The following is a 13,499-nucleotide window of genomic DNA, read 5'->3' on the forward strand; positions in this document are numbered from 1 at the left end:
AGAGCAGCCAGATTTATAAAACAAACTCTATTAGACCTAAAGAAGGAAATAGACACTAATACCATAATAGCAGGGACCTGAACACCCCACTGTCACTATTGGACAGATCATCTAGGCAAAGAATCAGCAGAGAAACACAAGATCTAAACAACATACTAGACCAATTGGACTTGGCAGATATCTACAGAACATTCCATCCAACAACCTCAGAATATTCATTCTTCTCATCAACACATGGATCATTCTCCAGAATAGATCACATATTAGGTCACAAATCAAATCTCAACAAATTGAGAAAAATTGAATATATCCCATGTATTTTCTCAGACCACAATGGATTAAAATTAGAAATCAATAACAAACAAAATTCTGGAAACTATACAAACATATGGAAATTAAACAGCATTCTACCTAATGACATATGGGTCCAAGAAGAAATCAAGCAGGAAATTAAAAAATTTATTGAAACTAATAAAAATAATGATACATCATACCAAAACCTGTGGGATACTGCAAAAGCAGTACTAAGGGGGAAATTTATCACATTAAATGCTCACTTCAGAAGAATGGAAAGATGGCAAGTGAACAACCTAACACTTAACCTTAAAGAACTAGAAAAACAAGAACAATCCAAACCCAAAGTTAGCAGATAGAAAGAAATCATTAAGATCAGAACAGAACTTAATGAAATTGAAACCCAAAAAACAATACAAAAGATCAACAAATCAAAAAGTTGGCTTTTTGAAAAGATAAATAAAATTGACAAACCATTAGCATGGCTAACAAAAAAAAAGAAGAGAGAAGATCCAAATAACACAAATTAGAAATGAAAAAGGTGATATTACAACTGATACATCTGAAATACAAGGAATCATTTGAGACTACTATAAACAACTGTATGCCAACAAATTTGAAAATCTGGAGGAAATGGATAAGTTTCTGGACACACACAAGCTACCAAAACTGAGCCAAGAAGACGTAGAAAATCTGAACAGACCAATAACAATAAAGGAGATTGAAGCTGTTATCAGAAGGCTCCCAACAAAGAAAAGCCCAGGACCAGATGGATTCACAACAGAATTTTACCAAACATTCAAAGAGGAATTGACACCAATTCTTTACAAACTATTCCAAAAGATTGAAACAGAGGCAAATCTCCCAAACTCATTCTATGAAGCAAACATCACCCTGATACCAAAACCAGGTAAAGATACAACTAAAGGGCCATCCTGTGGCTCACTCGGGAGAGTGTGGTGCTGATAACACCAAGGCCACGGGTTCGGATCCCATATAGGGATGGCTGGTTTGCTCACTGGGTGAGATTGGTGCTGACAACACCAAGTCAAGGGTTAAGATCCCCTTACTGGTCATCTTTAAAAAAAAAAAAAAGATACAACTAGAAAAGAAAACTACAGGCCGATATCCTTGAAGAATATAGATGCAAAAATCCTCAATAAAATACTAGCTAACAGAATACAGCAACACCTACGTAAAATTATTCACCATGATCAAGTGAGATGCATCCCAGGGATGCAAGGTTGGTTCAACATACGCAAATCAATAAATGTGATACCCCATGCTAATAAAATCAAACACAAGGACCATATGGTCATCTCTATAGTTGCTGAAAAAGCATTTAATAAAATTCAACATTCATTCATGACAAAGACCCTCTATATGTTAGGAATAGACGGAAAGTATCTCAACATAATTAAAGCCATATATGATAAACCCACTGCCAATATCATCCTGAATGGGGAAAAACTGAAAGCTTTTTCTTTAAGAACAGGAACTAGACAAGGATAACCACTCTCACCATTCCTATTCAACATAGTGTTGGAAGTTCTAGCCAGAGCAATCAGAGAAGAGAAGGAAAAAAAAGGGCATTCAGATAGGAAAAGATGAAGTCAAACTGTCCCTATTTGCAGATGACATGATCCTATATATTGTACAGCCAAAAACCTCTACAAAAAACTGTTGGACTTGATAAATGATTTCAGCACAGTAGCAGGATACAAAATCAACACACAAAAATCAGTAGCATTTCTATTCTCCGATAGTGAACATACAGAAAGAGAAATCAAGAAAGCTTGCCCATTTACAAAAGCCACCAAAAAATAAAATACTTAGGAATTGAGTTAACCAAGGATGTGAAAAAAACTCTATAATGAGAAGTACAAACCACTGCTGAGATAAATTAGAGAGGACACAAAAAGATGAAAAGATATCCCATGCTCTTGGATTGGAAGAATCAACATTGTGAAAATATCCATACTACCCAAAGTGATCTACAAATTGAATACAATCCCCATCAAAATTCCAATGACATTTTTCTAGGAAATGGAAAAAAATATCCAGACACTTATATGGAATAACAAAAGACCACGCAATAGCCAAAGCAATTCTGAGCAAAAAAATAAAGCTAGAGGCATAATACTACCAGACTTTACACTATACTACAAAGCTATAATAACCAAAACAGTATGGTACTGGCATAAAAACAGACACACTGATCAATGGAATAGAATAGAGAATCCAGAAATCAACCCACACACGTACAGCCCTCTGATCTTTGACAAAGGCACCAAGCCTATTCACTGGGGAAGAGACTGCCTCTCTAGCAAATGGTGCTGGGATAACTGTATATCCATATGCAGGAGAATGAAACTAGACCCATACCTCTCACCAGGTACTAAAATCAACTCAAAATGGATAAATAATTAAATATACACCCTGAAACAATAAAACTTCTTAAAGAAAACATAGGAGAAACACTTCAGGAAGTAGGACTGGATGCAGACTTCATGAATATGACCCTAAAAGCACGGGCAACCAAAGGAAAAATAAACATATGGGATTATATCAAACTAAAAAGCTGCTGCACAGCAAAAGAAACAATTAACAGAGTTAAAAGACAACCAACAGAGTGGGCTAAAATATTTGCAAAATATACATCTGACAAAGGATTAATATCCAGAATATAAAAGGAACTCAAACAACTTTACAAGAAAAAAACAAGCAACCCAATTAAAAAATGGGCAAAAGAGTTAAATAGGCATTTTTCAAAGGAAGATAAATGAATGGCCAACAGACACATGAAAAAATGCTCAACATCACTCAACATTTAGGAAATGCAAATCAAAACCACACTGAGATACCATCTCACCCCAGTTAAGATGGCTAATATTCAAAAGACTGTGAATGACAAATGCTGGCGAGGTTGTGGAGAAAAGGGAACTCTCATATATTGTTGGTAGGACCGCATAATTGTGCTGCCCCTATGGAAAATGGTATGGAGGTTCCTCAAACAATTGCAGATAGATCTACCATATGACCCAGCTATCCCACTGCTGGGAATATACCCAGAGGAATGGAAATCATCAAGTCAAAGGTATACCTGTTCCCTAATGTTCATTGCAACACTCTTTATAATAGCTAAGAGTTGGAACCAGCCCAAATGTCCATCATCGGATGAGTGGATATGGAAACTGAGGTATATCTACACAATGGAATACTACTCTGCTATAAAAAAGAATGAAATACTGCCATTTGCAACGACATGGATGGACCTAGAGAGAATTATATTAAGTGAAACAAGTCAGGCACAGAAAGAGAAATATCACATATTCTCACTTATTTATGGGAGCTAAAAATAAATAAATAAATAAATACAAAAAAAACTGGGGGGGGGGGCGGGCAGGAAGAAGACATAACAATTACAATTCCTTGAAGTTGATATGAGAATCAAACAGAAAGGACATTGGGAAGGACGGGGGAGAGGGAGGAGGGAGGGAGATTTCGGTAATTGGCCACAATAATCAACCACAGTGTATATGGACAAAATAAAATAAAATTTGGAAGAAAAAAAATCAACTACATAGTATATTGATAAAATAAAATATAATTTAATAAATAAATAAATAAATAAGATCATACAACTGTCTTAGTACATAGAATAAGAAGACTACTTGGCAGACAAGAACCTAAGAGAGATCCCTGACATAGGGAACTGATGAGTTTGGAATGTAGAAGAACCCCACACTGCACGCAGGGAGACTAACAGAGGACAGATGCAAAGCTGGGACAGGTTCCTCTTTCCTTAGAAAATGAAAACCAAATTTGTTTGTGTAGGAAACAAACAGACCTGAACTCCCCTCTAGCTTTTGTCCGATCTCCCTACTGGCTTCTCCTCTGGTCTTTTCTAAAGTTCAGACCATCTTAACCCTCTCCCCTTCCCCATATCTGATTCATGATTTTCCTTCTCAATTCTTGGGTCTCTCTGCCTTTCCTACCACCCCCATTCTTTCTTGCGACCTTCTCAGTTAATTAAAAAGGCCTTTACATCAGGAAAACCAATGTCACGTTTCCAGATCTTTCTTTGGAAGTTGACACCCATATTTCCTTCCTCTTCTTGAACCTCTCTAATACCCTAGTTCTGAAGAACCCTCAAGTCAGCTGATTCTCTTTTTTCACCTCAGCCAACACCCTCTCATTCTCTTTCCTGAGACTCTTAACCCTGGGATTCTCCTTTTCCAGTAAATCCAGTAAACCACACAAACATGATAATTTGTTCTCCTCAACACCCACCACTCTGCCTTATGTGTTGATCTAGTAAGAAAATCCGGCTGAAAGAAATACATGGATTCCTGAGCAGTCTGAGAAGTGAGCTTATAGCTGAACTCCCAAGTGGCACACCAGACACCTGTCTCCCTGTCTCTCTGTTTAGTGCTCACAGAGCCCAGCAGCTATGTCCTCCCAGGACATCTCAGTAGTCTCCTGCCTGTGCTGGGCCTCTGCCCTCATTCCCCTGCACCCCAAACCAGGGCTGCACACACTGTCAAATCCTTTGCCCTAGTTTCTGACCATAGCTCAGGGAATGTCACTGACCATGCCTCCTCACCTCCCACCCACTCCCACCTCAAAAAGAATAACCAGACTCATCATCCTATGTTAGGAGGCACTCCAGGGGGAGCAGGATATATTTTCATTGCATTGGAGGAAATAAGAGAGGCAGGGGGAGTGGGAGTGGGCTGTTCACCCTGAGCTCTGTGGCTCAGAAAGCAGAGTTCTGGGGGCATCCCCACCATGGCCCATACCCCTCTCTTCCTCACTCTCTGCACAGGTGGCTGGAAATGGGGCATCAGCGGCTGACATTGTGTGGGCCCAGGGCTCTGCCTTGCTCCTCTGGCCCACTGACCCGCCTTGCTCCTGACCTTGGTTTCCCTGCTGACTCTCAGGGTCCTGGGCACAGTCAGGGCTGACTAAGGAGACTGCATAGTCTGAATCTGTTGCTAAGTCATTCACCATCTCCTGCATTGGAAGCAGCACCAACATGCAGCATGGGTCTTGGGATCCTGTTAGGAGATCCAGTTAAGAGATGGTGGCATTATAACATAAGAGAATGATGTCTCAGGTGAGTGACATAGCAGTTGAAATGAGAGGAATGTGTATGACACTGTGGTGAGAAGGGATAGATGGGAGATGGTGTTGGGTTTGAGGCCCCAAGCTCATCCCTGTGATGGAAACCTGAACAACAGCCTTCTCATCCTGGTTTAAGGGTGTCACAGGAATGTTCTGCTCTCTGGACAGCACATAAGAATCGTTGCTACCCTTCACACTTATTCACTGAGATTTATATGAACAATCATTCTTGACAAGGTGAGAGAGAGCTGGTTGCTTGCTACTGAGAGAAAATGCAGAGTATTCCAGAGCACACGGGATGCACTTACCCACTGAAGGGTCTGTATGTATCCAGTTAAAGCATGTGATCAAACATTCCCTGAGCTATGGTCAGACACCGTAGGAAAGGATGTGTTAGTGTGTGCAGCCCTGGTTTGGGGTGCAGGGGAGTGATGGCAATGGCCCAGAACAGGCAAGAACCTACTGAGATGTCATTATGGGGTGGGGGGAGGGTCAATTGAAAAGCTTGAGAGCAGTAGAAAGGCAGGATTCTATGTCTGGGCAAGGGAAGTGGGTCCAGCCCCACCCAGGCATCCTTATCCACCTTCCTCTTTGCCCCTCTTCCCTCCTTCCCAAGACAAGTTTCTGGAGCTGTTGTGTCTCTGCCGTTCTTTCTGCATCACAAACAGAGCAACAGAGAGGTTGTCTGATGACTAAACCCTCTAAAGGAACCAAATTGTCCAGGTGCCCTTAGGGATTCTGCTTGAAAATGGTGATGTTTTGATTTTGTTTGCCTTCTTTATACCATCTAGTGAGATCCAATCCATAAATTGAAATGTGATTCACCCATCATATTAAAGCAAGATTACTGTAGCTACACATTCTCAAGAAAACTTCAGGTACCTGAACAAGTCAACATATTCATCAGAACTTCTAGAAATGAGAATCTCTAGATTACTACTCTCCTCCTACTATCTTGCCCTGTGAAAGAACACCTTAGTCCCCTCATCCTCAATGCTGTCTGCTTTAGAGAAAGTTCTGGGGACTTTAGAAAAATACACTAGCAAGGGCCCCTCACTAGATCATCCAAGTTCCTTAACAGCCTTTGATTTCACAAATGTCCCTCAGGGAAAGGGACTGAGGCATTCTGTGCTCCTGCTTATGGCTGTACACAGCCAAACCAGCTATGCTGTCTGGGTCTATGGACTCAGGACAGCCTTTCTCCACATCTTTAAGGCATCTAACTGGTGGGCTTATATACCTGAAGAGCCAGCTGCGGAAAGGCCTGATGGGTTCTGGCATGATATTCCTGTGACTATAATACTCTGTGATTCCTGTGCCTCTCAGAATATATACCCAGCTCTTAAGAGCCTCAGTTGAACTCTCCTGGGTTCCCCTCCCTCTCTGGCCTCTGCTCACGGGGTCCTTCCTAGTATGCCCTTTCTCTGTTCAGTCATCCATGTCAGTTCCTCAGACCTAGACCTCGTCCTTTCTCAGTGCCTACATGATCCTGGGAGAACCTGTCCACCTCCAGGCTTCATTGCACATCTTGCTGAGAACACCCCCCCCCCATCTCCATGTCTAAGGATACTGCTAGACCAGCAACAAAAGCCCTTTACGACCGTCGATGCTTTGGAGTTGACCAAAGACCATCCTGTGACAGGCAGTAGGAGCTATGGGAGCCCTGCCTCAGAATCCCAAGCATTTCAACTGCTGGTTTCAAAGCCAGATGGAAAAATGTGCCATGCAGGAGTGGGTTCTCAGGAAACAGAACGTCTCTATAATGTCCCAGAACAATCATCTGCTGTGAAGTTAGAGTCCCACCAAGTGAACTGGGCCAGGTTGTTTGATCAGAGGAGTGGAAACAGGCTTTGCCCTTGAGGAATAAAAGGACAGGAGGCCTTACTGGGCTGAAAGACTAGAGGAGTAGGCAGTTTAAGGTTCCTTTGGGCATCAAAATCTGATCACCAGGCAACTGCAGAGCTACACGCAAGTGTGATTTGAGATGGACCTAAGATGAGGTGGGTGAGGAGGGCCCTAAATTACCTGAGCTCTAAGCACTTTGGCTGCCTTTGGCAGTGCTGGAGAAGGTCCCCATGAACCAGGCTGGCACATGGATGTGGAGCCCCCTGGGAACATGCTCCCACAAGAGATGATAAGTGGTCTGGTTATAGAGTCAGTCACATGGCTCTCCTAACAAGGGAAGTGGTGTGAGAAAGGCATGACCCAGATCAAAATTAATTCAGAAAAGGAAAAAATAAAAAGTGTGATAGTTTTTAACTCCAAGAATAACAGAGCAATCTGTCTCTGTCACAGGAGGTTGACATACAAGAGCCCTCCATATCCCATCAGGGAACATCTAGCTTCAGTCTGTTGCACCAATATCACTCATATATTCCAGACAGGAAATTGAGGCTCTCAGAGGTCATCCAAGAGGACAGCTGGAGTCTGCTTTCTCCTGGTAGAAAGAAACCACTTGAAATGAAAAATACAGCAATATATAATGGAGAATGTAAACAGTCATATAAAATTGACTGTCAAGAAGTAAATAATGTGAATCTTGTGATGAATACCTTCTTGACACGGCTTCTCTGGGAAGATTAAATGAGTTTGAGTATGTGTTCCTATACAGAACTTATAGAAATGACTTTTTAAATATAATTGTATGTTGAAGCCATCCTTCCCAGTCAATAAGTACAGATATGTATTAGAGTCACATTTTCTACATGTCATACTTCAATAAAAGGGAAAAAACAATATAAAAGATGAAAAATATTTGTATGAAAATAAAAAAAGCACTCTCTTAAGTAAAAAAAGGATAGTTCCTACCAAAACCTGAGGACAGCTTTGGTTAAGGTATTGAATACAATGACATCAGGGCCCTATCAAATGGTTTAAAGAGGTCGCACCATCTCATTTCAGAGACCCTCAGACCTGTACTGAGTTTCTGGGATATGATGTGTAGAATCAGTTACGTGTACTCATCCCTCTGACTCTTCCCCCTGCCTCAAGCTCATGGTGTACCAAGAGCAATCTGTCTGCAAGATGGAGCACAGTGGCTTGGCATTTAGAGAAGAGAGGAGACATATGTAGTAACTCACACCATTCAAGGGATCCTCAGGATTAAAGAATGTCAAAAACAATTCACATTCTCTCTCTCTCTCTCTCTGTCTCTCTCTCTGTCTCTGTCTCTCTCTCTGTCTCTCTCTCTGTCTTTCTCTTGTCTCTGTCTCTCTCTCTGTCTCTCTCTCTCTGTCTCTGTCTCTCTCTCTCTCTCCCCCATCCATATACATAGAAATATACAAACACACATATATACATATAGACACATATATACATGTAAACACACACATGATGGGTCCTCAAAAGTTAATGGAAAGATTCATATTATCTTTTAATTATATTTTTTCATGAACTTTTTGAAGTACATGTGCGTGTGTGTGTGTGTGTGTGTGTGTGTTTAGTAATTACAGAGACATCTGGGACATAATCCTAAATAGAATATCACAGCTATGGAAAGGTAATTTTGAGATTCTCCAGAAAAGGCGTTTAGAAATACTTAGAATCTGTTCCACTGATATTAAGTAGATACTATTCTTAATCCCATTTTACAAGTGGGAAAACAGAACCTACTCTTGTAAAGATATAGCCAGTTCTGACTCCATGAGTCCTCCCACAGTGTAAGACACTCCATAGTAACTCAAGGAAGACCTTTGATTATCAAGTATATCAGGAATGATAAACAGGCATCCTACAGACAGTGCCTTGCATATTTCACTTCTTCTGTAGTTACTTCTGATGCGTCATAGCATTCATCCCACTCTACTCAGACTTGGCCTCACAGTTCTCAACCCAGTGTTTTAGCAAGACCCTACAATTTTTATTTGTAATTGTCCCGAATGAATAAATCTGGTTTTCATCCCTGAACTTGTTCTGTTTATAATATTATTGAAGGATATTCACAGTATACATTGTGGAATGAGAAAATGATACCTCAGAACAACATGTACACAATGAACTGTTTTTTTATAAATATGTCATGTATACACAAAACTTGTTCTGCAATAATATATCCCAGTTTATTATTACTCTAAAGAATGGATGAAAGGCACTGTTTTTGGTGAGAATATCTGTATTTTTTAAATGTAGACTTATTTTATCATATAATTTCAAGGAAATAAAAGGATGCCTGTTAGAGACACCCCAAGGAGGGAAGACTAATAAAGGTCAGCCAAAAAGCAAGCAATTGATGAAATGCTTCTGAAGCAACTGGTGTCTTCCCTGTTTTGTGGCACAGCTTATCCTGTAATGAAAAAAAAATGAGCATTTAGGTTCCCAGCAGACCATTGTGGGACCTCTCCTGTGGGATCAAAGTGCCACCAAGGCTAAAAATGTATGAATTTTAAGATCATGCTCAGAATTCCAAAAGGAAGAGAGATAAGAAGTTGTGGGGGGGGGGGGAAGCAGCAGCAGCAGCTGTGTGGGAGCTTGGCAGAAAGAGAACTGGAGTCTGTTAAGAAAGGGAATAACTAGGCATCCAGAAGGAAAGACAGAAGTAAAGCTACATCTATTTGCAGATGGCATGATTTTAGAGAGAGAAAATGCTAAAGAATCCATGCCAAAAAAATTTTGAGTTAACAAAATTTTCAGCAAGGTTGCACAATACAAAATCAACATGCAAAATCAATTGTATTCTGCCTACTAGCAATAAACAATAAAAAGGATAGTAAGAAAACAGTATCATCTATGATAGCAAAAAAAAAAGGATAAAATACTTAGGAATAAATTTAATTGAGGAGGTTGTACACTTGTACACTAAAAACTACAAAAATACTTCTGAAAGTAATTTTAAAAGATCTAAATAAATGAAAAGACATCCCATGTTCATGGATTGGAAGACTTAACATTAAGATCATAATTATTACACAAAATGATCTACAGATTCAATGCAATGCTTATGGAAATCTCAATGGCCTTTTTTGTAAAATCGGCAAAAGCTAGTTTTTAAATTCATATGAAAATGCAAGAGACCCTGAATACCCAAAACAATCTTAAAAAAAAAAAAAAAAAAACAGGAGGATCCACACTTCCTGATTTCAAAACTTGCTACAAAGCTACAGTAATCAAAATAGTGTGGCACTGGCACAAGGACACACATAAAGATAAATGGAATAAAATTGACAGTTCTGAAATAAACCCATGTATTTTTGGTTAACTGATTTTCCACAAGGGTGCCAAGACCATTCAATGGATAAAGAATAAATTCAACAAATGGGTGCTGACATAACCAGCTGTTCATATACAGAAAAAGGGAAAAAAAGCCTATATCAAAATTAATTTAAAATGGATCAAAGACCTAAATGAAAGATCTAAGAATATTAAACTCTCAGATGAAAGAGTATATCTATCCCTACCTTGACTTTGACAATGATTTCTTAAATATAACACCAAAAGCATAAACAACAATAACAACAAAAAGAATAAATTGGGCTTCATTAAAATTAAAAACATTTGTGCATCAAAAGACACTATGAAGAGAGTGATAAGATAGTCACAATAAATAATTTTAAAAGCCACAAAATAGGAGAAAATATTTTCAAATCATATATCTGATATTGGCCTAGTATCCAGAATACATGCGTGTGTATGCATATATACACACACACACATATATATATATCTTACTATTCAACAACAAGACAATTAACACAATCAAACAATGGCAAAAAGACTTAAATAGACATTTTTCCAAAAAAGATATACAAATGGACAACAAAGACATGAAAAGATAATAAGCATTATTATTCATCAGAAAAATGAGAATCAAAATCACGAGATACCCCTTTACACCCATGAGGATGGCTATAATAAAAAATAAAGGAAAATGACAAATGTTGGCAAAGATGTGGAGAAAATGAAACCTTCATATATTGCTGGTAGGAATGTTAAATGGCACAACTGCTGTGAAAAACAGTATGGCAGTTCCTCAAAAAGTTAAACACAGAAAAACTATATGACTCAGCTTTATGCACCTAAGTATATAACCAAAAGAACTGAAAACAGGTATTTAAACAAAAATTGTACACTAATGTTCCTAGCAGCAGCACCATTCACAATAGCCAAAAGGTAGCCAAAAGCCCAAATGTCCATAAACTTATGAGTGTACAAACAAAATGTGGTATAGCCATACAATAGAAAAGAATGAAGTACAACAATTCTATAGTTTTTCAGAGAAGAAAAAAAAAAACAAAAAGAATGAAGTACAGATACATGCTACAAAGTGGATGAGCCTTGAAAACATTACACTAAGTGAAAAAAGCCAGACACAAAAGGCCAGATCTTGTATGTTTCAATCTGTATTAAATATCCTGAATAGGCTAATCCATAGAGACAAAACCAGATTAGTGGTTGCCAGGGGCTGGGGGAAAGAGAGAATGAGAAATGACTGCTTAAAGTAAACTGGGTTTGTTTTTGGAGTAATGAAAATGTTTTAGACCTAGATAATGGTGATTATTGCATAATATGGTGAATGTACTAAATTTTATTGAATTGTACACTGTAAAATGATTTAAATAGTTTATGTTGTGTGTCTTTTATCACAATTTTTTAAAAACAGGAATCTTGTAACACCAAGGTCACAGGTTCAGATCCCCAAACCAACCAGCCAACAACAAAAAAGGAATCATACAAGGTCACCAGGGGGTGCTAATGTCCAGGTTTCACCAGCCTTGAGTAGCTGTGCACCTAGCCTATAGTCACTGTTGTCTGATGTAACAACAGCTATTTTCTTTTCAAGTAACTAAGCATTATGACCTGGGGATATTATTTGCATAATTTCCCCTGCTGGGTTTAAGGGATTGATAGTTCCTGACAGACAAGAATAATGTTTAAGAGTCCCAGGAGAAACACCACCCGGGGTATCTACACCATGGTCTGGACTTTACTCGTCCTCACAATCCTCACTCACTGCACATGTCAGAGGAAGATTCTCTGAGCTTTGTCAGAGGAAGAGAAATGTGGAGATATTTCCCGTCCCAACATTGTCCACGATTGCTCCCTGACATTTCTATCTCTATTATTGCTTGTAGGATTCGCTTCCCAGGCCAAAGTGATTTGGGAAACTTCACTGACCACAACTCCTGGAGAGACAGTCACGCTTACCTGTGGCTCCAGTGCTGGGGCTGCCACCACAAGTAACTATGCACTGGGTCCAACAGAAACCCTAGGTCTGATTGGTGACAACACCCACAGAAACCCATGTGTTACTGAGCGGTTGTCAGGATTCCTTTTTTGGAGGTAAGGCTGCCCTCACCATCACAGGAGCCCAGCCTGAAAACGAAGCATTTTACTACTGTGTTTCTTGTTCACTGATCACTATCACTGTGACAGAGCTCAGTAAGGAAGTCAGATACAAACCTCCTAGATTCAGCTTCAGTGCCCTGCCATGAGCCCTTTCCTCTTAATTCAGAGGCTGGTTCCTGTTTGGGGGCCTCAGGATGGTCAATAATCATGATTCACTATGGGCTGGCAAGTGGCTCACCTGGGAGAACATGGTACTGATATCACCAAGGTCGAAGATTCAGATCCCCAGACCAGCCAGCTGCCAAAAATAATATTAATAATAATCATGATTCAGAAGTCTGAGTTACACTTACTTTTAGAGGTTCAAAGTTATAATTGCTGAATAAAGAGAACTACATCATATTTCCTTTCTCTCAGTTTGTTGAAGGCACTGTCTCCCAATATTCTTTCTCCTTCCTTAGTAAGACAGCCTCAGTAACACTTACTTTGTGCAGGATCATGGCTGCATTCTCCAGCCTCCCTAACTCTTTGGGGTCATGTGACAAATTTTTAGTAAATAAAGCATAATATGAACTGTTGCGTAGGATTTCTGGAAGTATTCTTTGAAAAGCCAGAATAGCTCTGCTTTGGATATATCTGTATATACTCCTACTGAACAGAACCTTACTCAGATATCAACTACACATTCTGGAAAAAATAGTAAAAAAGCAACTATCTGAACAACCTGGACAGTGAAGAGAAGCAGGAAGACTCTGTATAGAAAGTGATACTTTGAAGAAGTGTGTGGTAAAACAGAG

The sequence above is a fragment of the Cynocephalus volans genome, chromosome 2 (assembly GCF_027409185.1).
Source record: "Cynocephalus volans isolate mCynVol1 chromosome 2, mCynVol1.pri, whole genome shotgun sequence".
In the NCBI taxonomy this organism is placed as follows: Eukaryota; Metazoa; Chordata; class Mammalia; order Dermoptera; family Cynocephalidae; genus Cynocephalus; species Cynocephalus volans.